General features: G+C 40.5%; 1 pseudogene; it reads right to left on the bottom strand.

Moving 5' to 3' along the window:
• Positions 1-67: 67 nt before the first annotated feature.
• Positions 68-23,974, bottom strand: LOC139560020 (protein HGV2-like; annotated as a pseudogene).
• Between the last annotated feature and the right edge of the window lie 1,652 nt (positions 23,975-25,626).

Here is a 25,626-nt window from a genome sequence, read left to right on the forward strand (position 1 = left end):
TTCTGATTGTTGTTTCTATGAACAAGTTGTTGGATTGTGTTAATGGTCAATCGCATCACATGGATTCAGTCACCCATAGATATACTAACCCTTTCTTCAATACAGTGTTAACCATGCTGCTGACAGTACACAAACCTTCCAGGGTTCAAATCTGACCCAATGCCTGTGACACTCCTATCTTTCCCAGTTTCTCACCTGTCCCATAAATCAAATATGAAAAATGGAACAAACCATGCAGACTGCGATTACCACTGAAACAGGTGAAGTGCTCTATTCACTATCGCACACTAGAAATGTAAAGGTCGTTTCTGATTGAGCTGTCATTCAGCGTTTACCGTGAATGCAATCTGCTAACGAGAGATCGTTGCCTTTTAAATGTCAAATCACGCTGTAACACTGAATTTTCCCACATGATCCACCTCTGTTCCCTCTCAGCAAAGTGTTTGTCACCAGCCCAGTCATCTGATCATGAGTTAATTCAACTGGGCTGGCCACTGAGCAAGGATATCTATTCCATAGTAAGTAAGTAACCTTGGCTTGTGCGAATCGGAACGTCTCATATGAGCAGGAGCCTTTCTCCTGCTTCTGTAGCGTGAGGCAGCTTGATGAACAAGTCCACCCCCTGGACAGGACACTAGTCTTATTGCAGGGCCTTACCTACAATCTATCTCCTTAATGCTGAGTGCCAAGAGAAGATGCATGTAATTCATAGCCATACATCTATTCCATAGGTATACAACAGTCAATGTGTTCACAGTACACCACTGATCACTGCGAGGAGGAACTGAGGCATTCGTTTAAACTGTTTCAAGAGGTAGATATCTTCCTACCAAAGTCCCATTATAAGTTTCTTTACAATTCAAACAAAGATGATTCATTGATCAATTAGGTATTCTTTATTAATACTAAATATTACAAATATGAAAAACAAAGCACAACCAGGTACACCATAGGAACATGACATATTTACAACTTGATCTGCATTAGAAGAATGTGATGGCATCAGGCAGTCACCAGGGCTTCACTGGCTGCAGGGAGGAAGCATGAGAGAATCATCACAACACTGAATTCACTGACAATGACTTTGCCATTGCAATCACAAAGAGGCACATGCTATTGAATGTGGTGATCTATTTAGTGCATTTAAAATTGGTCTCGTAGTAGTACATGTAGGTATTCCATGATATTTACTGTCACTACCTGTGCAGTGGAAAATACAAACCTTTCAACCTCCATTTTGTTAACGTGAGTCTCCTGTTTCACCTTTTTGAAGTCACTCCTTTACTAAGCTGTCTTCTGGTTTCCGCTGTTAAACGGTACAAATAGGTGTGTGTGTGTAGATGCTACGGGGAAGACTAGAGGTGTTATCTGGGAGCAGATATGTTCACGTCACTGACCTTTTTTTCAGACCAGGTGTGAGATGTCGGAGACGGGCCGTTTCTGTAGGTGGACCTGACTTGAATCTGAGTGAGGGATAGGACGCATAGTCATACCCCTTAGAATATGTTGTTTAAAAACACTAACTAACCAATAAACCTGCCTAAAATCAAAAATTTTAGGCTTACCATAGATGCAAACATCCCACCGTTTTGAAAACTTCCACTTGGAGCTGGAAACGCTGAACCACCTGCCTGAATTAACAACCAATGAAAGGTGAAATCAAACTTCATGCTAGCCGTATTGCATAAGCTCAAACCTAATTAAGAGAGCCTAAAAAGGTACGGGGGCTAGAACTAGGTTAATCAATCTGGTTAGATCCCCCTCCATCTCAATCCCCTGCTCACCAGTGTCTCCTGCATCACAGCCTCTGCTTCAACAGCTGCATCGGGCCCCTCTGCTTTTAACACCTCCTGATGCTTGGATGGGAGACAAACAATGAAAGAGTGTTACAAGGTAGAAAACTAAAATTTTCCAAGAATTACACCATCTAAACAATTCCTTTTCATTCAAAATGAGAATCACTCATCACATTCACCTCCTCCGCTAGTCTGCTCTTGATGACCCTGGCGGAGTTGTTGAGGTGTTTGATGGCCTGGCTGTACTGGCAGTCAGAGCAGGGGGTGAGACCCAGCTGGTAGTGCATCTCGGCCTGGGCTCCCAGCAGCTGGTCCTCCTTACACTCTTTCCTTCAATAAAACTCAGGCTCTCAAACGGTTAAGTCGGTCTCGTATACATCTATCCAACGGGTCAAGGTTATTATAGTAAACTAAAAACTGAAACGAAATCTAATCATGAATAAACAATTTAGTAAACTGAAATAAAATTAAGAAACCTGTTTGATAACCTACAACTATACTGAAACTATTATATTTGACTCCAAAACGAAGTCAAATCAAATAAAACCATCATGAATTATCTTCAGTTTTATATTTTTGGGGGGCAAAATTCGAATGGGTGGGTTCAAGCTTTTTTTCAAAGAGGATATTCAAGCTTCTGAATCTGGCAGGTCACATTCTCAATCTCTTCATTCAAAGAGTATCATGGACACTTACTGACAGTTATGGCTTCTTTGCGTGAGGTATTGTTGTCTACCTTCTAGCCTTTTGTGCTGTTGTCTGTGCCCAATAATGTTTGTACCATGTTTTGTGCTGCTACCATGTGTTGCTCCATGTTTTTATGTTGTGTTGCTACCATGCTGTGTTGTCATGTGTTGCTATGTTGTTGTCTTAGGTCTCTCTTTATGTAGTGTTTTGTTGTCTCTCTTGTCGTGATGTGTGTTTTGTCCTATATTTATATATATATATTTATTTATTATCCCAGCCCCCGTCCCCGCAGGAGGCCTTTTGCCTTTTGGTATGCCGTCATTGTCAATAAGAATTTGTTCTTAACTGACTTGCCGAGTTAAAAAATAAATAAATTGAGATTGACTTTCAACAAGCAGGACCGTAGATATTGTGCACGTATAAATGGTAAGGCTAAAGTAACCGACTGTAGACAGAAAGCCGAGGAGTGAAGTCGAGGGAGTTGCATCTGCAATAGCCAAAAGTCGGACACTAATATGGTTTTCCAACAGCAAGGCTTAGATCAACATGGCGGTGTTGCCATTGTTTATAAAACATTTTCTTTATAATGTTGAAATAAACATGTATCTAACCCCCATAATCACACACTCACAAACTGAAATAAACAACTGTGTATATTGTACAATCAATTGGTGAGAGAGACTCAAATATTTATTTGTATCTATCTACTATATACATAAATTGCAGCAAATTGGTTTTAGTCATGTCTTGGGTCACATTCGTTTGGGTCAAACAAAAACACCCTAATGATTGGTTGACAATAGAGCCTCCCACAATGCAGGCAGGCCATGGCAGCAGGATGAAGTTTAACCATAACTGCAGAAACTTGCAGTTCACTTGGGCACAAGTCAGACAATTTTTTCCCCCAGAATGCAACACATTTTGAAAGACTGACCAACGATGGTCACCGACTTGACAGAAGTGATCCACTCCAACATGGCCATTGAGATGAGCACGATGAGACTTTGCTCTCACACACATGTACACGGGTGTGCTTCAAGCTGCTACAACTGGTACCTACAGGACCAAAACAGTGGAGAAGTTTAGCCTCATGCTTCAAAGATCCAGGGGCCTCATTTATCAATCATGCTTAGGTACAAATCGGTACATAAAGCATGCATGGGATCATTTCCACGCAACGTGTGAAATTTGTCAATAAGAACATTTGCTTGTGAGTGTGCATAAATTTACACACAGCCATGACTATGCGCAGTGCTGTCATTAGGCCGGGCTTGTTTTTGATCCAGTCCCAATATTATTATTATTTTTTTTACATTTCAGTCTGATATAAGTTTCCATAACCACACATCACTTGCACTATAAAGTATTTTTAAAAGTGTTTTACTAACACATTTTTATGAAAAAAATGAACAATACAAGCCCACCTGCAGGGATTCAAAATTAAATAAAAATATAGGACAAAACACACATCACGACAAGAGAGACACCACACCACTACATAAAGAGAGACCTAAGACAACAACATAGCATGGTAGCAACACAACATGGAAGCAGCACAACATGGTAGCAGCACAAAACATGGTAGGAACATTATTGGGCACAGACAACAGCACAAAGGGCAAGAAGGTAGATACAACAATACATCACGCAAAGCAACCACAACTGTCAGTAAGAATGTCCATGATTGAGTCTTTGAATGAAGAGATGGAGATAAACTGTCCAGTTGGAGTGTTTGTTGCAGCTCGTTCCAATTGCTAGCTGCAGCGAACTGAAAAGAGGAGCAACCCAGGGATGTGTGTGCTTTGGGGACCTTTAACAGAATGTGACTGGCAGAATGGGTGTTGTATGTGGAGGATGAGGGCTGCAGTAGGTATCTCAGATAGGGGGGAGTGAGGCCTAAGAGGGTTTTATAAATAAGCAGAGATGACCAGTTTACAGAGTAGTATAGAGTGCAATGATGTGTCCTATAAGGAGCATTGGTGGCAAATCTGATGGCCGAATGGTAAAGAACATCTAGCCGCTCGAGAGCACCCTCTCCTGCCGAACAATAAATTACATCTCTGTAATCTAACATGGTCATCTGAATCAAGGTTAGTTTGGCAGCTGGGATGAAAGAGGAGCGATTACGATAGAAAACGATAGGAAACCAAGTCTAGTCTGCAGCTTTGATATGTGCTGAGAGAAGGACAGTTTATCATCTAGCCATTCTCCCAAGTGCTTGTATGAAGTCACTACCTCAAGCTCTAAACCCTCAGAGGTAGTAATCACACCTGTGGGGAGATGGGCATTCTTCCTACCAAACCACATGGCCTTTGTTTTGGAGGTGTTCAGAACAAGGTTAAGGGCAGAGAAAGCTTGTTGGACACTAAGAAAGCTTTGTTGTAGAGCGTTTAACACAAAATCTGGGGAGGGGCTAGATGAGTATAAGACTGTATCTTCTGCATATAATAGATGAGAGAGCTTCCTACTGCTTGAGCATGTTGATAATGAAAATTTAGAAGAGTGTGGGGCCTAGGATCGAGCCTTGGGGTACTCCCTTGGTGACAGGCAGTGGCTGCGACAGCAGATGTTCTGACTTTATATACTGCACTCTTTGAGAGAGGTAGTTCGCAAACCAGGCAAAAAGCTTCCTCGGAGACACCAATACTCCTTAGCCGGACCACAAGAATGGAATGGTCTACCGTATCAAAAGCTTTGTATCAAAAGCCAAGTCACTAAAAATAGCAGCATAACATTGCTTAACTCTTGACACTACAGGGGGTGCTGTTTCAACTTGGACATTTATCGTTCCCAAATTAAACTGCCTCGTACTCAATTCTTGCTCGTACAATATGCATATTATTATTACTATTGGATAGAAAACAATCTCTAGTTTCTAAAACCGTTTGAATTATGTCTGTGGGTGAACCAGAACTCTTTCTGCAGCGAAATCCATGACAGGAACTGCGAAGGTCTGAAAACGAGGCTCTGTTCTCAGATCAGTTTAAAGCTCTGTATGTATCCTATGGGTCGACATGAACTGCACCCGCCTTCCCCTGGATGTCAGTAACCAATGAGAAGTGGAATGGAGTGTCTACGTAGTTCTCAGAGCTTATAAAAGGCCAAGGAACGAAGTGTGCTCTCTTTTCGTCGTTCGTCATTGCGCAAAGCAAGACCTCAAGATGGCATTTTGAAACGCTCAGTTATCGGCCTTAGCTACATCCGTCTGTAATTTAATTCGATATAGGTGTTAGAAACATCATAACGAAGTTATTTTAAACCGAGTTATATCAGTTTATGCGAGTATATTGCTATTTTCGGAATTTCCTTAGTATTGCGTTTTGGGGATTTGGGAATGTTGTGGCCACATAGCTATTGTTAGCTGCTAATTCCGAAGTTGAAGACGACGTTTTACAACCAAGCAACGATTCTTTTGGACAAAGGACACCTTGCCCAAGATTCTGATGGAAGCTCGTCCAAAAGTAAGAACTATTTATGATGTTATTCCGTATTTATGTGGAAAAATGTAAACGCATTTGTCCGCCGTTATTGCGGCACTAGTCTGGCTGTAACGCACACTGTATGTCTAGTAACGTTAATTTTAAAAATCTAACTCAGCGGTTGCATTAATAACTAATGCATCTTTCATTTGCTGTCCAACCTGTATTTTTTTGTCAATCTAATCGATAAATAATCGTAAACTTAGGTGCCTTTCCAAGATGGCGCCGTCCAGAATGCATGACCTGTTGCCACTGATCACATTGTATAACAACGATTTGTGCTGCTAAATATGCACATTTTCGAACAAAACCTATATGCATTGTGTAATATGATGTTACAGGACTGTCATCTGACGAAGTATATCAAGGTTAGTCCAAAATTATATATCTTTTGCTGTATTGTTACGATCGCTAACCTGTGCTGCTGGTAAATTGCTTGTGTTTCTGGCTATTGTGCTAAGCTAATATAATGCTATATTGTGTTTTCGCTGTAAAACACTTAAAAAATCTGACATATTGGCTGGATTCACAAGATGTTGGGCTTTCATTTGCTGTACGCTGTGTATTTTTCAGAAATGTTTTAAGATGAGTAATTAGGTATTTGACGTTGGTCTCTGTAATTATTCTGGCAGCTTCGGCACTATTTCAGATTGCAGCTGCAATGTAGAACTGTGATTTATACCTGAAATATGCACATTTTTCTAAAAAAACATATGCTATACAATAAATATATACAATCAGACTGTCATCTTATGAAGTTGTTTCTTGGTTAGTGGCTATTTATATCTTTATTTGGTCGAATTAGTGATGGCTACTGATGGAGTAAAAAACTGGTGGAGTAAAAAAACTGGTGTCTTTTGCTAACGTGGTTAGCTAATAGATTTACATATTGTGTCTTCCCTGTAAAACATTTTAAAAATCAGAAATGATGGCTGGATTCACAAGATGTGGTGCATCTGGTGTCTTGGACTTGTGATTTAATGATATTTAGATGCTAGTATTTACTTGTGACGCTATGCTAGGCTATGCTAGTCAGCTTTTTTACTGTGGGGGGTGCTCCCGGATCCGGGTTTGGGAGGAATTAGAGGTTAAAGTCAAGTGCAATAGTGACATCATTTAGGACCTTTAAGGTTGCAGTGACACATCCATAACCTGAGCGGAAACCAGATTACATACCCGAGAGAATACTATAGACATCAAGAAAGCCAGTCAGTTGATTATTGACAAGTTTTTCAAACACTTTTGATTTTTGATAAACAGGGGAAAAGATTTATTGACCTATAACAGTTATGATCAGCTTGATCTCCCCCTTTAAATAAAGGATGCACCGTGGCTGCCGTCCAAGCAATGGGAACCGCCTCAGAGAGGAGAGACAGGTTACAAAGGTCAGAGAACCTTAAAGAAGAAAGGGTCTAAACCATCTGACCCAGATGTTTTTTGGGGGTCAAGTTTAAGGAGCTCCTTTAGCACCTCGGACTCAGTGACCGCCTGCAGAGAGAAACTTTGTAGCGGGGCAGGGGAAAAAGAGGGAGGAGCATTGGGGATAGACGCATTAGAAGGGGTGGGAGATGATGAAATGTTGGACGGGCAAGGAGGCAGAGTCAAATAGGGATCCTGACTTAATGAAGTGGTGATTAAAAAGTTCAGCCATGTGCTCCTTGTCAGTAACAACCACATCATCAACATTAAGGGACATGGGCAGCTGTGAGGAGGAGGGTTTATTCTCCAGGTCTTTAACTGTTTTCCAGAACTTCTTGGGGTTATACCCATAGAGAGAACTTCTCCTTAAAGTAACTATCTATGGCCTTCTGAATAGCCTGAGTGCACTTATTTCTAATTTGCCTGAACAAGAGTCAGTCGGCCTGAGTATGCGTGTGCCGAGCGATTTGACAAATGGAATTATTGAGGTGGAGTAACTCTGCCAGATCAAATAAAATAAAATGTTATTGGTCACATACACATGGTTAGCAGATGTTACTGTGAGTGTAGCGAAATGCTTATGCTTCTAGATACGACAGTGCAGCAGTATCTAACAGGTAATATCTCACAATTCCACAACAAAACCTAATATCTAACATATTCCACAACAAAACCGAATACACACAATCTAGTAAAGGAATGGGATAAGAATATATAAGTATAAAATATATGGATGAGCAGTAACAGAGCGACTAAAATACAATAGATAGTGAAGGATACAGTATACATTATATTCAGTTGAAGTCGGAAGTTTACATACACTTAGGTTGGAGTCATTAACATTTCTAAAGGCTATGGGGCAGTATTTTGACGTCCGGATGAAAGCATGCCCAAAGGAAACTGCCTGTTACTCAGGCCCAGAAGATAGGATATGCGTATAATTGGTAGACATGGATAGAAAACACTCTAACGTTTCTAAAACTGTTTAAATGATGTCTGTGAGTATAACAGAACTGATTTGGCAGGCGAAACCCCGAGGAAAAACCATCCAGGGAAAAACAAAATTGAGGTCATAGGATTTTCCAATAGTTTTCTAAAGGAAACCCTATTTATTAGGAACCTGGTTGCAGTTCCTATGGCTTCCACTAGATGTCAACAGTCTTTAGAAATTGGTCTATGTTTTTATTTTAAAGAAATGAAGAAGTAGTGCTATTCATTCCATGTGTCACTCTGAAGGTCCCTACTATTTTGGGGCATGTGAACAGGAGCGCGGTCCATGTTATTTTTCTTCGGTATTGGAAACAGATTATCCCGTCTAAAATTGTATCGATTATTTACATTTTAGGATACCTGAGGTTGGATTAGGAACATTGTTTGAAATGTTTGGACCAAGTTTACAGGTAACTTATTAGATACTTTGTAGTCATGTTGGGCGAGTTGGAACTGGTGTATTTCTGAATCAAACGCGCCAAATAAATAGACATTTTGGGGATATAAAGAAGGCATTTATCGAACCAAACAACCAATCATTGTGTCACTGAGACATTTGGGATTGCAAAAAGAAGATCTTCAAAGGTAAGGCATTTATTATATCGTTATTTCTGACTTTTGTGTCGCACCTGCCTGGTTGGAAAATGATTTTCATGTGTTTGTATGCGGGGTGCTGTCCTCAGATAATCGCATGGTCTGCTTTCGCCGTAAAGCCTTTTTGAAATATGGCACAGCGGCTGGATTAACAAGAAGTTAAGCTTTATTTTGATGTATTACACTTGTATTTTCGTGAATGTTGAATATTGATATTTCTGTAGTTTGAATTTGGCGCTCTGCAATTTCACTGGATGTTGTCAAATCTATCCCGCTAACGGTATTGGCGTGTGAGGGATCACTAAGAGGTTTTTAAAACTCGTTTTTCAACCACTCCACAAATTTCTTGTTAACAAACTATAGTTTTGGCAAATCGGTTAGGACATCTACTTTGTGTATGACACAAGTCATTTTTCCAACAATTGTTTACAGACAGATTATTTCACTTATAATTCACTGTATCACAAATCCAGTGAGTCAGAAGTTTACATACTACTCATTTGAAAGTGCCTATAAAAAGCTTGGAAAATTCCAGAAGATGATGTCATGGCTTTAGAAGCTTCTGATAGGCTAATTGACATAATTTGAGTCAATTGGAGGTGTACCTGTGGATGTATTTCAAGGCCTACCTTCAAACTCAGTGCCTCTTTGCTTGACATCATGGAAAATCTAAATAAATTAGCCAAGACCTCAGAGAAAAAGAAAAAAAAAGCGTGTGCGAGCAAGGAGGCCTACAAACCTGACTCAGTTACACCAGCTCTGTCAGGAGGAATGGGCCAAAATTCACCCAACTTATTGTGGGAAGCTTGTGGAAGGTTACCCAAAACGTTTGACCCAAGTTAAACAATTTAAAGGCAATGCTACCAAATACTAATTGAGTGTATGTAAACTTCTGACCCACCGGGAATGTGATGAAAGAAATAAAAGCTCAAATAAATCATTCTCTCTACTATTATTCTGACATTTTACATTCTTAAAATAAAGTGGTGATCCTAACTGACCTAAAACAGGGAATTTTTACTAGGATTAAATATCAGGAATTGTGAAAAACTGAGTTTAAATGTATTTGGCTAAGGTGTATGTAAACTTCCGACTTCCAACCAATTACCTTCAGCAGTCACATAATTATTTAAATAAAGTCCACATGTGTGCACTCTAAGTGTCACATGATCTGTCACATGATCTCAGTGTATATATACACCTGTTCTGAAAGGCCCCAGAGTCTGCAACACCACTAAGCAAGGGGCACCACCAAGCAAGCGACACCATGAAGACCAAGGAGCTCTCCAAACAGGTCAGGGACAAAGTTGTGGAGAAGTACAGATCAGGGTTGGGTTATAAAAAAATATCCAAAACTTTGAACATCCCACGGAGCACCATTAAATCCATTATTAAAAAATTTGAAGAATATGGTACCACAACAAACCTGCCAAGAGAGGGCCGCCCACCAAAACTCACGGACCAGGCAAGGAGGGCATTAATCAGAGAGGCAGTAAAGAGACCAAAGAAAACCCTGAAGGAGCTGCAAAGCTCCACAGCGGAGATTGGAGTATCTGTCCATAGGACCACTTTAAGCCGTACACTCCACAGAGCTGGGCTTTATGGAAGAGTGGCCAGAAAAAAGCCATTGCTTAAAGAAAAAAATAAACAAACACATTTGGTGTTCGCCAAAAGGCATGTGGGAGACTCCCGAAACATATGGAAGAAGGCACTCTGGTCAGATGAGACAAAAATTTAGCTTTTTGGCCATCAAGGAAAATGCTATGTCTGGCGAAAACCCAACACCTCTCATCACCCCAAGAACACCATTCCCCACATGGTGGTTGCAGCATCATGCTGTGGGGATGTTTTTCATTGGCAGGGACTGGAAACTGGTCAGAATTGAAGGAATGATGGATAGAGCTAAATACAGGGAAATCCTTGAGGGAAACCTTTTTCAGTTTTCCAGAGATTGAAGACTGGGACGGAGGTTCACTTTCCAGCAGGACAATGACCCTAAGCATACTGCTAAAGCAACACTTGAGTGGGGGAAACACTTGAATGTCTTGGAATGACCGAGTCAAAGCCCAGACCTCAATCCAATTGAGGATCTGTGGTGTGACTTAAAAATTGCTGTACACCAGCAGGAACCCCTCCAACTACAAAGTATTGTCTTAGGGGGTTGAATAGTTATGCACGCTAAAGTTTTCAGTTTTTTTCTCTTATTTCTTGTCTGTTTCACAATTAAAAGAAATTTGCATCGTCAAAGTGGTAGGCATGTTGTGAAAATCAAATGATACAAACCCCCCCAAAATCTATTTTAATTCCAGGTTTTAAGGCAACAAAATAGGAAAAATGCCAAGGGGGGTGAATACTTTCGCAAGCCACTGTTGGTAGCCTTGTTCTCAAATTAGCTTTGTTAAAATCCCCAGCTACAATAAATGCTGCCTCAGGATATATAGTACTAGTTTGCATAAAGTCCAGTGAAGTGCCTTGATGACTGTCTTAGTATCCGCTTGTGGGGAGATATGCACGGCTGGGCTGTGACGATAACCGAGGAGAGTTCTCTTGGGAGATAACACGTTCGGCATTTGATTGTGAGGAATTCTAGGTCAGGTGAACAAAAGGACTTGAGTTCCTGTATGTTGTCACCATTACACCATGAGTTGTTAATCATGAAACATACACCCTTGCCCTTCTTCTTACCGGAGAGATGTTTATTCCTGTCGGCGCGATGTACTGAAAATCCCGTTGGCTGTATGGACTCCGACAGCATGTCCCCAGCTAGCCATGTTTCTGTGAAACAGAGTATGTTACAATCCCGGATATCTCTTTGGAAAGCAACTCTTGCCCAGATTTCGTTGGCATTGTTAACTAGGGACTGGATATTAGCGAGTAATATACTCGGGAGCGGTGGGTGGTGTGCGCGCATCCGAAGCCTCACTAGAAGACTACTCCGGCACCCTCTCCTCCGGCGGCGTTGTTTTGCGTCGGCCCCTGGAATCAGTTCAAATGCCCTGGGAGGTGCAGACAAAGGATCCGCTTTGGGAAAGTCATATTCCTGGTCGTAGTGCTGGTTGTGCTGGTAAGTTGATGTCTCTCTGATATCCAATAGTTCTTCCAAGTTGTATGTAATAACACTTACGGTTTTCTGAGCTAACAATGTAATAAATAATACATTTAAAAAAACAAATACTGCACAGTTTCCTAAGGACTTGAAGCGAAACTGCTATCTCTATTGGCGCCATCTTGTTATCACGGTCGATCAGTGGCTGAACCTGTTTTTAATTCAAATTTTCTTTATGGGCGCGTATTTGTTAACGATACCAGGCTAAGGATGTTGATATAAGTCATGATATTAAGAAAAGTGTTTATTTCCATCAAGTGTATTTGATAGGTTTCGTTTATGTAGCTAGCTTGGCTGGATAGCCACTTTGGAAACTACTGGCTGGCTAGCTAGCTGAAACTGAAGAGATGAGAGAACGTTTTTCTGATTGAAGCACACATCTGACGGTGACAGTGCCCCCCTGTGGACTGAATTGGAACTTTACTACAACATTAACCTAGGACTGTTATGGTAATTGAATAACCATGTAATTGAAGATTATGCATGAAAACCGCTATGAAAATAGTGTAACGACCCTGGGTTTATAAACGGGATATCGACTCTGCTGCTTGAGCATGCTTTTGGGGCACAGTCGATAACGCGCTGGACTTCGGGCTAGAAGGTCGAGGGTTCGAGGCCTGCTCCCTGCCTGTTTCATTACAATAGAATAACCATCAAAACTGTTTAAATAGGCATACATTCATTTATTTTTTATTTTTACTAACTTTATTTTTACTTTTAAGGTTGGATATGTCGAAGTATTCATTAATTATTCAACAGTAGTCGACGAGATTGTTCTGGCTCTGAGACCTATAATGTGCTTATTTTCAAACATTTGCCACAATGCAATTCGCGCGAAAACACCATTCTAAACAGCGCACCTGATGCAAGTTGTATATGACAGATGAAAATCTCCGTTAGATATTTAGAAAGAGTGTAAATCTAAAGATGCAACAACTATGATGGGATGCTAATATGACTAGGATTGTGCCTTTAGCTTCTGGACAATGGGCCGGATCCAATCATTTTGATTGATTTCATGCAATGTTGCACTTCACTAGCGATAGCTCAAGTCAAGACAGACAGAAAGGGAGGCAGACAGCCTGAGTAGATAGATGTACCGGAATTTTCATCAGTATATTTTCTGTTTTTATTGGTCTGCTTTATGTAGGCTATTTAGCTGCCAAGGTAGGCAGGTGCTCTTGCATTAGTTTAATTTAAACTTTTATATTTTTATCATTTTAATTAAGATTTTTATGATTAACCACGTGACAATGAATTTGACAAACAAAAACGTTATTGAAATTCAATTGTTCCACGAAAAGGCGCATATGAAAATCATAACTGGCATGCAAATCGGTTGAAATGATAGTATAGATTGTATGCTTCCCCAAACTTGAAACTCAAGTCTTTATAAAATAATTGCCTCCGCATTTCAATGGTCGGACTTTCAAGCAAGGTAAAACATGCCTCATAATATGAAGTAAAACATTCAGGTTTCAAACAATTAAGTATGTTTTCAAAATGCATATGCCTCCATCTTGTAAATTGGTGGGTGACACGCTGATAGCCTGCATATAATTGCTTTTTCTCCCAGTAAATTTGGCCAGCAATCAGGGCTCACGACTAACTTTTTCCATCACTGTCCCGGTACTATCCCGAAGTACAATTTCAACTGTCCCAAACTGAATTTGAACCGTCCCTAAATTTAAATACTAGTTTGTTTATGTTTTGCTGTGCCAACAAGGGTCTAGGTCATTTGCTGTGCTTTAAAAGTAATTGGTGTATTTCTGAGACATAAACCTAAATTGTTAAGAAAAAAACTTTTGAATCTTAATGAAAACAAACATCCATTACATTATTAATAATTATTGAAAAATAGGGGTAGGGTTAGGATTGTAGAGAATCGAAGGACCATGATAGCAACCACATTAGATTGTCTGGTCAGATCAAGGATGAGGCAGATGTCCAGGTTAATGGGAGTTTAATGGAAGAAGATGTCCACATTTACACACACATCACACACACACCTGACCACTCAGAATCATGTCCAGTGAGAACTGACATTGACTATGTGGTCCTGAAAGGAAAGCGGGGAAAGATAACTTAGGCTATAGCACTGCTATAATATGAATGACTTGGCTGTATAAGCTAACACAGGTCAGTATATAACAGCAAGGGTTATACACTACAGCAGGCATAAGGCCTAGTCACATGGCAATATACTAAACAGCCTATTGGACTTCTACACATGAAACTCAGGCAAATGTGCTCAAATAAACATGAAAATAATATTGAAATGTATACATAATATAATTACAATGAGCATGAGTGATATATATAGACTAGAAAATATCCTAGCAACTCTAACGCTAACAAACCGCTAATCGCCATGCTAAAATACTCATGCATTCCAATGCAAAATGCTAACGGGAGTGCTAACACTGGCGGGAGTTTGAGTTCGCTAACAAGCTCAACACATTGTAATTGTACACAATAAACCACAAAACCTAGCTCCACATAACATGACACAGATCTCAATGCACTTAGGTTTAGATGCACTCACATTCAAACATCAGACATTCAGTCCACAGGAGGGAAAGTTCAGCAGGAGGGAAAATTGTGGAAGTGCTCATCAAGATGGGGAAAGCATATTTCTGACCACACAGCATGCTGGGGTCATAGACCAACTGAAACTGAAGTCCCTGGAATCAAAGCTGGTGATAGGCTGAACGAGATGTGGTGATAAGTAATTGGCGTGACCTTGACCAATAAGCCACTAACAAAAGTGGGGTCCTCTGAATAGGAGACTAAGCTGCCCGACTAAAACTCAACAAAGGGCAGCAAGGGCTAACAGTCACTGAGAGGAATGACGTGAATACGTGTGGTCATCCAGAGAGGCAGAAATGTAGACCAGATGGGTGATTGGTCCAACAGAAGGCCTGTCTTTAAGTGCACCTGGCCACCCCATCACAAAGGTGCTTGAGGTCACCAGACTGTGGGGGGCAGTGCAGGTTGTGAAGCAGTTCTGGAATAGGGAAGCCAACAAGATGCGGTGGTGAATCCGATGACGGCTGCCCCAATCGGCCCAGGAACAGGCAACAGGAGCACCTCAATGGTGAGCGCTTGTAAGACCCCCAGGGGAGGAGCAGGAGTCTTATTGACCCCTGGCAGGGTGTCAGCTGAGAACATCAGGATTGGAGACCGCAGGGCGACAGCGGCAGAGCTCGAAGAGAATCTCAGGACTGGAGATCGCAGGGCTGCAGCAGCAGAGATTGACCCTGGGACCTGAACCTAGGACCTGATACTTAGGCTGCAGGAGCCACAAGCAGCAACGGGCAGTGGCAATCGCACAGGCCGGACCCAGTCAGAGGTGGAGTGCTGCAGAGATGGTTGTCCTTCTGGAAGGTTCTCCCAGAGGAACTCTGTAGCTCTGTCAGAGTGACCATTGGGTTCTTGGTCACCTCCCTGACCAAGGCCCTTCTCCCTCGATTGCTCAGTTTGGCCGGGCGGCCAGCTCTAGGAAGAGTCTTTCATAGTTTTGATGTCTTTACTATTATTCTACTCTAAAAAAAAAAAATAATAAAGAAAAACTCTTGAATGAGTAGCTGGTATTGTATGTAAATATGATTTTCAGTTTTTCTTGAATGAGTAGCTGGTATTGTATGTAAATATGATTTTCAGTTTTTAATTCTTAATAAATTAGTAACATTTAAAAAAAAAAAATATTTTCGCTTTGTCATTATGGGGTAGTGTGTAGATTGATGAGGGGAAAAATCAATTTCATCCATTTTAGAATAAGGCTGCAACATAACAAAATGTGGAAAAAGTCAAGCGGTCTGAATACTTTCCGAATGCACTTTCCGAATGGGATCATCAGATCATGATATTTTGCTCTTTCACACCTAGGCTTTGTGATTATCGAGGCAGGGAGTGTTGGAAAGTTCCTCAGCATTTGAAAAATCTATCATTCGCAATGGATTTAAAAAACACTTTGTTGACTTGTGTGTACGTGGTGTTGTGGTGTACGTAGTGAGTTAAGACTATCAGAAATAAGACATTGCCATATGGCACTTTCCTACATATACATGCATTCTGGACATGCGCCATATCTTCACCACACAGCCCTACCTTTCTTATTGATGCAACATTGGAAATTATACTCAATACATATTATCTTCAAATCAAAATCAAATCAAAATACAACAGGTGTACCTTACAGTGAAATGCTTACATACAAGCCCTTAACTTTTCTCAATAGGGGGGGCGCTGTTTTCACTTTGTAAAAAATCGTTCCCAAATTAAACTGCCTCGTACTCAATTCTTGCTCGTACAATATGAATATTATTATTACTATTGGTTAGAAAACACTCTCTAGTTTCTAAAACCGTTTGAATTATATCTGTGAGTAAAACAGAACTCATTTTGCAGCAAACTTCCTGTCAGGAAGTGAGAAATCTGAAATCGAGGGCTCTGTTCCAGGGTCAGTTTATTAATTTGCATGGAATCTATGGGTCTACATGCACTGCATACGCCTTCCACTAGATGTCAGTAGGCAGTGCGAGTTGGAATGGGGTGTCTAGCTAGATCTGAGGCCGAACAAAACGTCTTGGAACGGAGGGTCTGGTCTTTTCACCGTTTGGCCTGACGCAAGAGGGACCTCTGCATTGCGTTCAGAAAAGCTTTCGTTTTAGAAGTTAGATATATCCGGCTCTGATTTTATTTGATATATGTGTTAAAAACATCATAAGGTAGTTATTTTAAACCGAGTTATATCAGTTTATATCAGTATATTGCGATTTTCGGTATTTCCTTTGTTATGCGTTATTGTGAGTTGGACACTTCCGTGCCGCATGGCCATCTTTGTTAGCTAAATCGACAGATGAAGACGACATTCTACAACCAAACAACGATTATTCTGGAAAAAGGACACCTTGTACAAGATTCTGATGGAAGCTCATCAAATAGTAGGAACCATTTATGATATTATTTCGTATTTCTGTCGAAAATGTTTAGACTATATTCCGCCCAGATTTCGGGCGCTATCTCGCTATAACGTAAGCTGTATGTTGTAATAAGGTTATTTTTAAAAATCTAACACAGCGGTTGCATTAAGAACTAGTGTATCTTTCATTTGCTGTCCAACCTGTATTTTTTAGTAAAGTATATGATTAGTTATTTGATTAGATGATGTGAGTGTCAGAAATATATCCGGATTATTTTGTGCTGTTTGGCTAGTATTCACATTGTTCAACCACGAATTGTACCGCTAAATATGCACATTTTCGAACAAACCATATATGTATTGTGTAATATGATGTTATAGGACTGTCATCTGATGAAGTTTGAGAAGGTTAGTGAAAAAATTAATATCTTTTGCTGGTTTATTCGCTATCGCTAACGTGCCTTGAATGAATGCGGCTGTGTGGTAGGCTATTGTAGTAAGCTAATATAATGCTATATTGTGTTTTCGCTGTAAAACACTTAAAAAATCTGAAATATTGGCTGGATTCACAAGATGTTTGTCTTTCATTTGCTGTACACCGTGTATTTTTCATAAATGTTTTATGATGAGTATTTAGGTATTTCACGTTGGTTTCTGTAGTTATTCTAGCTGCTTTGGTGAGACTACTGCAATGTAAAATTATGATTTATACCTGAAATATGCACATTTTTCGAACAAAACATATGCTATACAATAAATATGTTATCGGACTGTCATCTGATGAAGTTGTTTCTTGATTAGTGACTATTTATATCTTTATTTGGTCGAATTTGTGATAGCTACCTATGCAGTAAAAAAATTGTGAAAATATGCGGTTGGGTCTTTTGCTATCGTGGTTAGCTAATAGAAAATACCCCCAAAAAGTAAGAGATAAGAATACCAAATAATTAAAGAGCAGCAGTAAATAACAATAGCGGGGCTATATACAGGGGTACCGGTACAGAGTCAATGTGCGTGGGCACCAGTGTCGAGGTAATTATGGTAATATGTACATGTAGGTAGAGTTATTAAAGTGACTATGCATAGATAATAACAGAGAGCAGCAGCAGCGTAGATGCTTTTCACTGACAGCTGCAACTCAATCAGTTAGACCTATTGCCATGCATGCGCACTACCCAAATTGTGGGCTTCCCAAACACACTTGCGATTTGAAACAATCCACAGCAAAAAAAATTAAAGAAGCCAATCATTCTCTGTGGCTAAGTAATGCCCTCTGGTGAAGTATTTTGAATGATTGTATTTAGACAGGAGTAATTATATCATTTTGACGAAACATCAATTTACTTTAGGGCAACAAAGCATCCTAACAGCGCACTGTCACACCCACCAAATTTCCTTTCCAATTCGCAAGAGGCAGACACCAGAGATCTGTATATAATGACGAGATGCTCATATCTCCACCCTAACAATGGGAGTCTTTGTCCCAAAGGTAGGCGACAAGTTTATGTCTGCATATTATTCCCATAGAAACGCATTGGACTTATACTGGGCAGATTTAGGCGAAAGTGACCCATCTCGCTTCGCCTTTTCCTCTCTGCTGAAACTATATCACCGGAGAAAGCATCGAGGGAGGGAAACAGCGCCCCTCTATATGTAGCCCATGTATCTGATGCTGTCTGGACAGGAATAGCATGACATGCCATACTCTTTTGATCCAGACAGCATCAAATACATGGTCTACACATACTGAGACAGAGGGACGCTGCTTCGCTCACTCGGATGCTTTAACTGAGGTTGATGTGTATTTCTATCGGCGCTCGTCTAGGTCAAATAAATTAGACATATTTCAATATTTTATTTGGACGGGTAAGGAAGTACGGTAAGGCGGGCAGGCAGGCCGCGCCCATAACACCGCCCCTCACGTGTTCCAGAGAGTATAGGGTGTTCCAGAGTAGAGAGACCCACAGTAGCAACTGTAATTGAGTACTGGCTGTGTCTGCTGTGACAGGTGGGAAGGTGCAAATTACCTGAAAAATATATAATCTCTCAATATTATAATCTCTCAATGTTAATCTCAAAGTGCACCAAATTCATTCATTTAACTGTTAAAATTACTTAATTTTTTGCTGAGAGAGAATGCCCACGGACACCTCTACTGGCTTTGCATACGCACGATGCCAAGGGGTGGAATATGGAAACTGCTTGACAAGCATAGAATGTGGAAAATATACACTATGTTTCAAATGTGTGAAATTGAGAGAGTAATAGTGTAATAATTGTTCGATTTCATTGCATTTCCATTGAGAATTCATGCAGCATATCTTGACAGGCTATGTCATGTAATTTGACCACATCAGTGCATTTATTACGATAATAATCCATATAAAGTATAGTAATTTGTTAAATTAGAGGCATGTGTGAAAGGGCACCCTTGCTGAAACACTATAAAAGACAGATAATGGGAAATTGAATAAGAGATGGCTGACCTTGCTCTGTTGGAAGATTTGGCACACGCTGCATTTTGCAGGGCGCGTTTTTAGAGACAGGTGGGACTTTTTTGCAGAAAGTACAGATTTGTTTTCGGAAACGATATCTGATGAGCCAATCTTGTAGGATTTTTGCGAGGTTTTAGAACCCACTTTGGAAAGGCAAACATGCCATTCCGGTGCACATCCACGTGCTATCCATGCACCGTCAGGTTTTTGGCAACGGCGCTTTTCAGCGGGAGCTTGAGGATTGGCATCTCACAGCCCTCGATGAGCAAATGTTTTGGTTGCAATCATCAAAACGAACAGTAACATACGATTTCCATACACCATCACACAGCAGGTTGAAGTCAAGAGGGGTTTCTTTGCCATTAATGGGTTCCCCACATTGCCATAAAAGCACCATCCCAAAACGAGTTCAACTATGTGAACAGAAAAGGCTTCCACTCTTAATGCGCAGGTGATAGGTTGTAAATGCTCAAAAGACGCTACTGAATGTATTGGCTAAGTGGAACGCACGACTTGTTCCTTCTGCAGAACAGCAATGTTGGCCTATACTCCTACAGAAGGGCGCTGTTGAGGATGGATGGCTTATTGGGGAGTGTTGCCTACTTATTTGAAGTATATTTGCCATTGCTTAAGAAACTTGCATTGTCCTAATGGTCCTCTCTTTGTAGCTATGCTTTTATTTGTACTGGTCAAGCCACAACTGAGCAAGTCAAATAACACATTTTGGTTGTACTCAATCTCTGACAATAGCACCTCTGAAGCGTTTTTTTTCTTACCTTTTTTGGGTTGCGCTGTTGTATTTCATGCACAGGAGGTCGGCGACACCTTAATTTGGGAGGACGGGCTCGTGGTAATGGCTGGAGCTGAATCAGTGATTTAATGCCACTCCATCCCGCGCTGTTCCAGCAGTCTCCACGGATTTCATAGTACAGCATTATATATTCCTCACAGGATTTAAAGTAATGATTTTAACAATATGGTTAATTAGGGGTGTTTCGAAATGCAAATAGCCAAGGTCATGCACAAGCACTGATAACAATTGGTATTTATCAATGTTATCTCCTACCAGTGTGCTTATGACTCTCACAGGGTTGTTTAATAAATCACACTTATTCTATGTGTACAAACATTCAAAATTCTGTCCGTAAGTTGTATTTTAGAATAGTTACTAAGCAATATTGATAAATGAAGCCCCTGGTTGTTGCGGAAAATATCTCACTACTACTGTTTACTTCGTGCATCTCGCTGAGTTTACATTTAAACCTAACCTAAGCTATGACTTGACCTATCACCTTATGCATTACTGCCCCAGTGGCAAGAAGTGACATCCCCAAAAACTGTACAACACATAGAGATGAAGTCAGACGTTTACGTACACTTAAGTTGGAGTCATTAAAACTCGTCTTTCAACCAATCTACAAATTTCTTGTTAACAAACTATAGTTTTGTCAAGTTGGTTAGGACATCTACTTTGTGCATGACACAAGTACTTTTTCCAACAATTGTTTACGGACAGATTATTTCACTTATAATACACTGGTGTCACAATTCCAGTGGGTCAGAAGTTTACATACACTAAGTTGACTGTGCCTTTAAACAGCTTGGAAAATTCCAGAAAATGATGTCATGGCGTTAGAAGCTTCTGATAGGCAAATTTACATAATTTTAGTCAAATGGAGGTATACCAAGGCCTACCTTCATACTCATACTTCATTCTTTGCTTGACATCATGGGAAAATCAAAAGAAATCAGCCAAGACCTCAGAAAAAAATTGTAGACCTCCACAAGTCTGGTTCATTCATGGGAACAAATTCCAAACACCTGAAGGTACCACGTTCATGTGTACAAACAATAGTACACAAGTATAAACACCATGGGACCACGCAGCCGTCATACCGCTCAGGAAGGAGACGCGTTCTGTCTCCTAGAGATGAATGTACTTTGGTGCGAAAAGTGCAAATCAATCCCAGAACAACCGCAAAGGACCTTGTGAAGATGCTGGAGGAAACGGGTACAAAAGGATCTATATCCACAGTAAAACGAGTCCTATATCGACATAACCTGAAAGGCCGCTCAGCATGAAGAAGCCACTACTCCAAAACCGCCATAAAAAAGCCAGACTACGGTTTGCAACTGCACATGGGGACAAAGATCGAACTTTTTGGAGAAATGTCCTCTGGTCTGATGAAACAAAAATAGAACTGTTTGGCCATAATGACCATTGTTATGTTTGGAGGAAAAAGGGGGAGGCTTGCAAGCCCAAGAACACCATCCCAACCGTGAAGCACGGGGGTGGCAGCATCATGTTGTGGGGGTGCTTTTCTGCAGGAGGGACTGGTGCACTTCACAAAGTAGATGGCATCATGAGGAAGGAATATTATGTGGATATATTGAAGCAACATCTCAAGACATCAGTCAGGAAGTTAAAGCTTGGTCGCAAATGGGTCTTCCAAATGGACAATGACCCCAAGCATACATCCAAAGCTGTGGCAAAATGGCTTAAGGACAACAAAGTCAAGGTATTGGAATGGCCATCACAAAGCCCTGACCTCATTCCTATAGAACAGTTGTGGGCAGAACTGAAAATCATGTGCGAGCAAGGAGGCCTACAAACCTGACTCAGTTACACCAGCTCTGTCAGGAGGAATGGCCCCAAAATTCACCCAACTTATTGTGGGAAGCTTGTGGAAGGCTACTCGAAACATTTGACCCAAGTTAAACAATTTAAAGGCAATGCTACCAAATACTAATTGAGTGTATGTAAACTTCTGACCCACTGGGAATGTGATGAAAGAAATAAAAGCTGAAATAAATCATTCTCTCTACTATTATTCGGACATTTCACATTCTTAAAATAAAATGGTGATCCTAACTGACCTAAGACAGGGAATTTTTACTAGGATTAAATTTCAGGAATTGTAAAAAAAAAGAAAGAACTGAGTTTAAATGTATTTGGCTAAGGTGTATGTAAATTTCCGACTTCAACTGTAAATGGCTCCTAGCCTCGCGCACATAGGCTACTAACACTAAAACTAAAACCAAAATAGGAATGTTTTGATAGAACTTAAAAGTAAATAAAAAAATTGCTAAGTGGATCAGAAAACTAACTGAAATTAAACTGAATTTCAAACAAAAAATCTTAAAACGAATAGAAATAAAAACAAATATAAAAACACAACTATAATAACCTTGCTGAATTGCTCAATGGCTGAGTTGAAAAGTACACAACTAGAGCCTTCAAACTCAACTATAGACCTCGATGCCAGTTCCACTGCATTTTTCCATTGGCCGTTAGTGGTGTCAGAACCATTAACATGGCTGTTAGTGGTATCAGAACCATTAACATGGTCGTTAGTGGTGTCAGAACCATTAACATGGCCGTTAGTGGTGTCAGAACCATTAACATGGCTGATAGTGGTGTCAGAACCATTAACATGGCCGTTCTCAATCTGTCCCTCATTGTCTCTTCCACTGTGATCTTATCTGAATCTGCCTTTCTCACCGTTCTTCTCTTTTGTCATGGCGTTATAGACCTGAACTCTGAGCTCATCCCTGGTCTTCTCTGTGATAAATTGAGATGCGTCTAAGAATCAAAAGATGGGTAAATGTGACTACTACATTTAAGTTATTTTGCAGATGCTCTTGTCCAGAGCAAGTAGGGTTAAGTGCCTTGATCAAGGGCACATCAACAGATTTTTCACATAGTCTGCTCAGGGATTTGAACCAGTTACTGGCACAAAGCTTTTAACCGCTAGGCGACCTGCTGCCCTATAAACAGCATTATCTGATCTACGGCATTATCTGATCTACAGCATTATCTTCATTATCAGAGAGATCAGCACAACCACTCGGCCAAATTTTATAAGTAGGCAAGCGTCAACTACTTGTGAGGTTTAACAATTTAGAATGCTTACCGTCAACATTGTCTGCTCTTTTGATGTTGGAGTCTATCGGTTTCTCTTTCCCTCCTCCTCCTCATCTTCTTCAGGAACCCTCATCAGAGCATTCCCTAAGATGCCGTTCTCCATCCTGCTTCACAAAGACAAAATGACATATTCATTTTGTTAGCTACAACTGTAATGGAGGTGGTTTGGTGAGACCCGAAGATGTAATTTATAATAATAATTGATATCACTTAAAATAGTGCGAAAGACAATGAAAACCTACCTGGCCAGCTCCAGGAGAGGTTTACCACACATGAAGAAAGCCTCTCCTCACTGATCTGCTGCTGTAACCATACTTTTTGGCTTTGGAAAGATAAATAGGGCAAAGTTATTGATTAGGACATTAATTAGAAATTGGAAATTATTTTACAGACAGATTGCTTCAACTGTGTGTGTGTGCGTGTGCGTGTGTGTGTCTTCCAGCCCTACTCACAGCATCCCGCAGGCTTCTTGGAGGACGTTGACTGCTGACACCACATCCCCCATGATGAGATGTCTTTTCTCTGTGCCAATGAGTTTATTTGCCTCCTCCATGAGCATTGTGTAGAACTGAGAAAAAACATTGATAAACAAATCATTTTTGCTCTCTGTTTATTGCCACTAACAAGGTGTCTAGTTAGCCAACTAACGTTAGCTAGCTAGTTTACGTTAAACATTGGCAAACAATATTCAGCTGTCAAAAGTAACATGAAATCCATTGACAATAGTTTATTCACTATGCGGTGCAACACTGCTAGCTTCTCAATCTCAGTAGTGCATTTCCGTGAGCGCTGTTCAGTTATCTTGACCATCACAAATTAAACTAAATTAATGGTAAACATTTTTATACAGTGAATGCGCATATAATAGTTGATCACTCTTGCCAATCTTGCAGATCATTTCCGGTCAACTTCAGCTTGGGGAAACAGCAGGAGAAAAATGAAAGGTGCTGTGACACATTTTTACATCTGTCGAATGATGGCAAATAATGATGCCATATTCATATTTTCTTGACAATATCACAACAAATAATGGAGAAATAGCTCAACAAAGATTATGGTTATAGCTCAACATGTAAAATAGCACTTATTTTAAACCTTAATCGGGAGAAAGTGTGGCAACAAGAGTAGTAGCACAGGAAAATAGTTAGGGTGGCAGGTAGCCTAGTAGTTAGAGTGTTGGGCCACTAACCAAAAGGTTGCTGGATTGAATCCCTGAGCTGACATGGTCAACATCTGTTGCTCTGAACAAGGCAGTTAACCCACTGTTCCCCGGTAGGCTGTCATTGTAAATAATAATTTGTTCTTAACTGACTTGCCTAAATAAATATAACATTAGTGTAATAAGGAAATCTGCACTACTTTGCCTACAGGTGGGGCTTTAGAAATCTATCCAGCTCACATCAGTCCCTATCAAAAGAACACTCATTGAGACTGAGCTCTTTGAGCTCTTCACTATGGCACCTGCCATGCAATCATTTGATTGAACTCCAGTATGCATGAGATGCAAGCCTTTAGTCTACAGGTAAGCTATCTATCGGGAAGGAGACATCAGAGAGGATGAGAGTTGAAAACAACTCAGAGGGCTTCTGTTACCACACACCACACATTTCTCTCAAGAGGCTTTTTGTCAGGCCTGCCGGTAATACTAATTTGCCTAAGCCCTAAGGGAACCAATAACATTAAATTGAATTAAATCAGAGACATTAGCTCTGTCGGGCCTGTATGCTGCTAGCCAAGATCCATCCAGAGGGAACAGAAAGACAGGTGCAAAGGAGGAACCTGTTGCTCTTGCTCTGTCCAGGGAGCTGAGAGAGCGAGCAGCCCTGCTGTCAGTGCCTTCTGTGAGGGGTGCTCTAAGCACCAACCCCCCCCCTGAAGAACCCCCGCTGGCTCCTCTGTTTACAGCCCTGTCAGGGCAGGCCTGGACCTGACAACCCATCACAGGGCAGGCCTGGACATGACAGACCCAATCAGGCTCACACTGAGACCCTTCACACCAATTTGGTCTATATGTCTTCACCAACACAAGACTTCTATTCTAACACCCTGTGTCCTATGAATTGTATAATGTCAATGTGTATTGTGAATTGTAAAGGTAATTTAAATGTGAATTGTGTGTGTAATATGTCAAATAGGTCTTAGAATGCTGACGATTTCACTCTATTATGGTGAATGGTAAAAAAAGCATCGTAACCATCTTCATTCACTAGA

Source organism: Salvelinus alpinus, chromosome 30, assembly GCF_045679555.1.
Source record: "Salvelinus alpinus chromosome 30, SLU_Salpinus.1, whole genome shotgun sequence".
Classification (NCBI taxonomy): domain Eukaryota; kingdom Metazoa; phylum Chordata; class Actinopteri; order Salmoniformes; family Salmonidae; genus Salvelinus; species Salvelinus alpinus.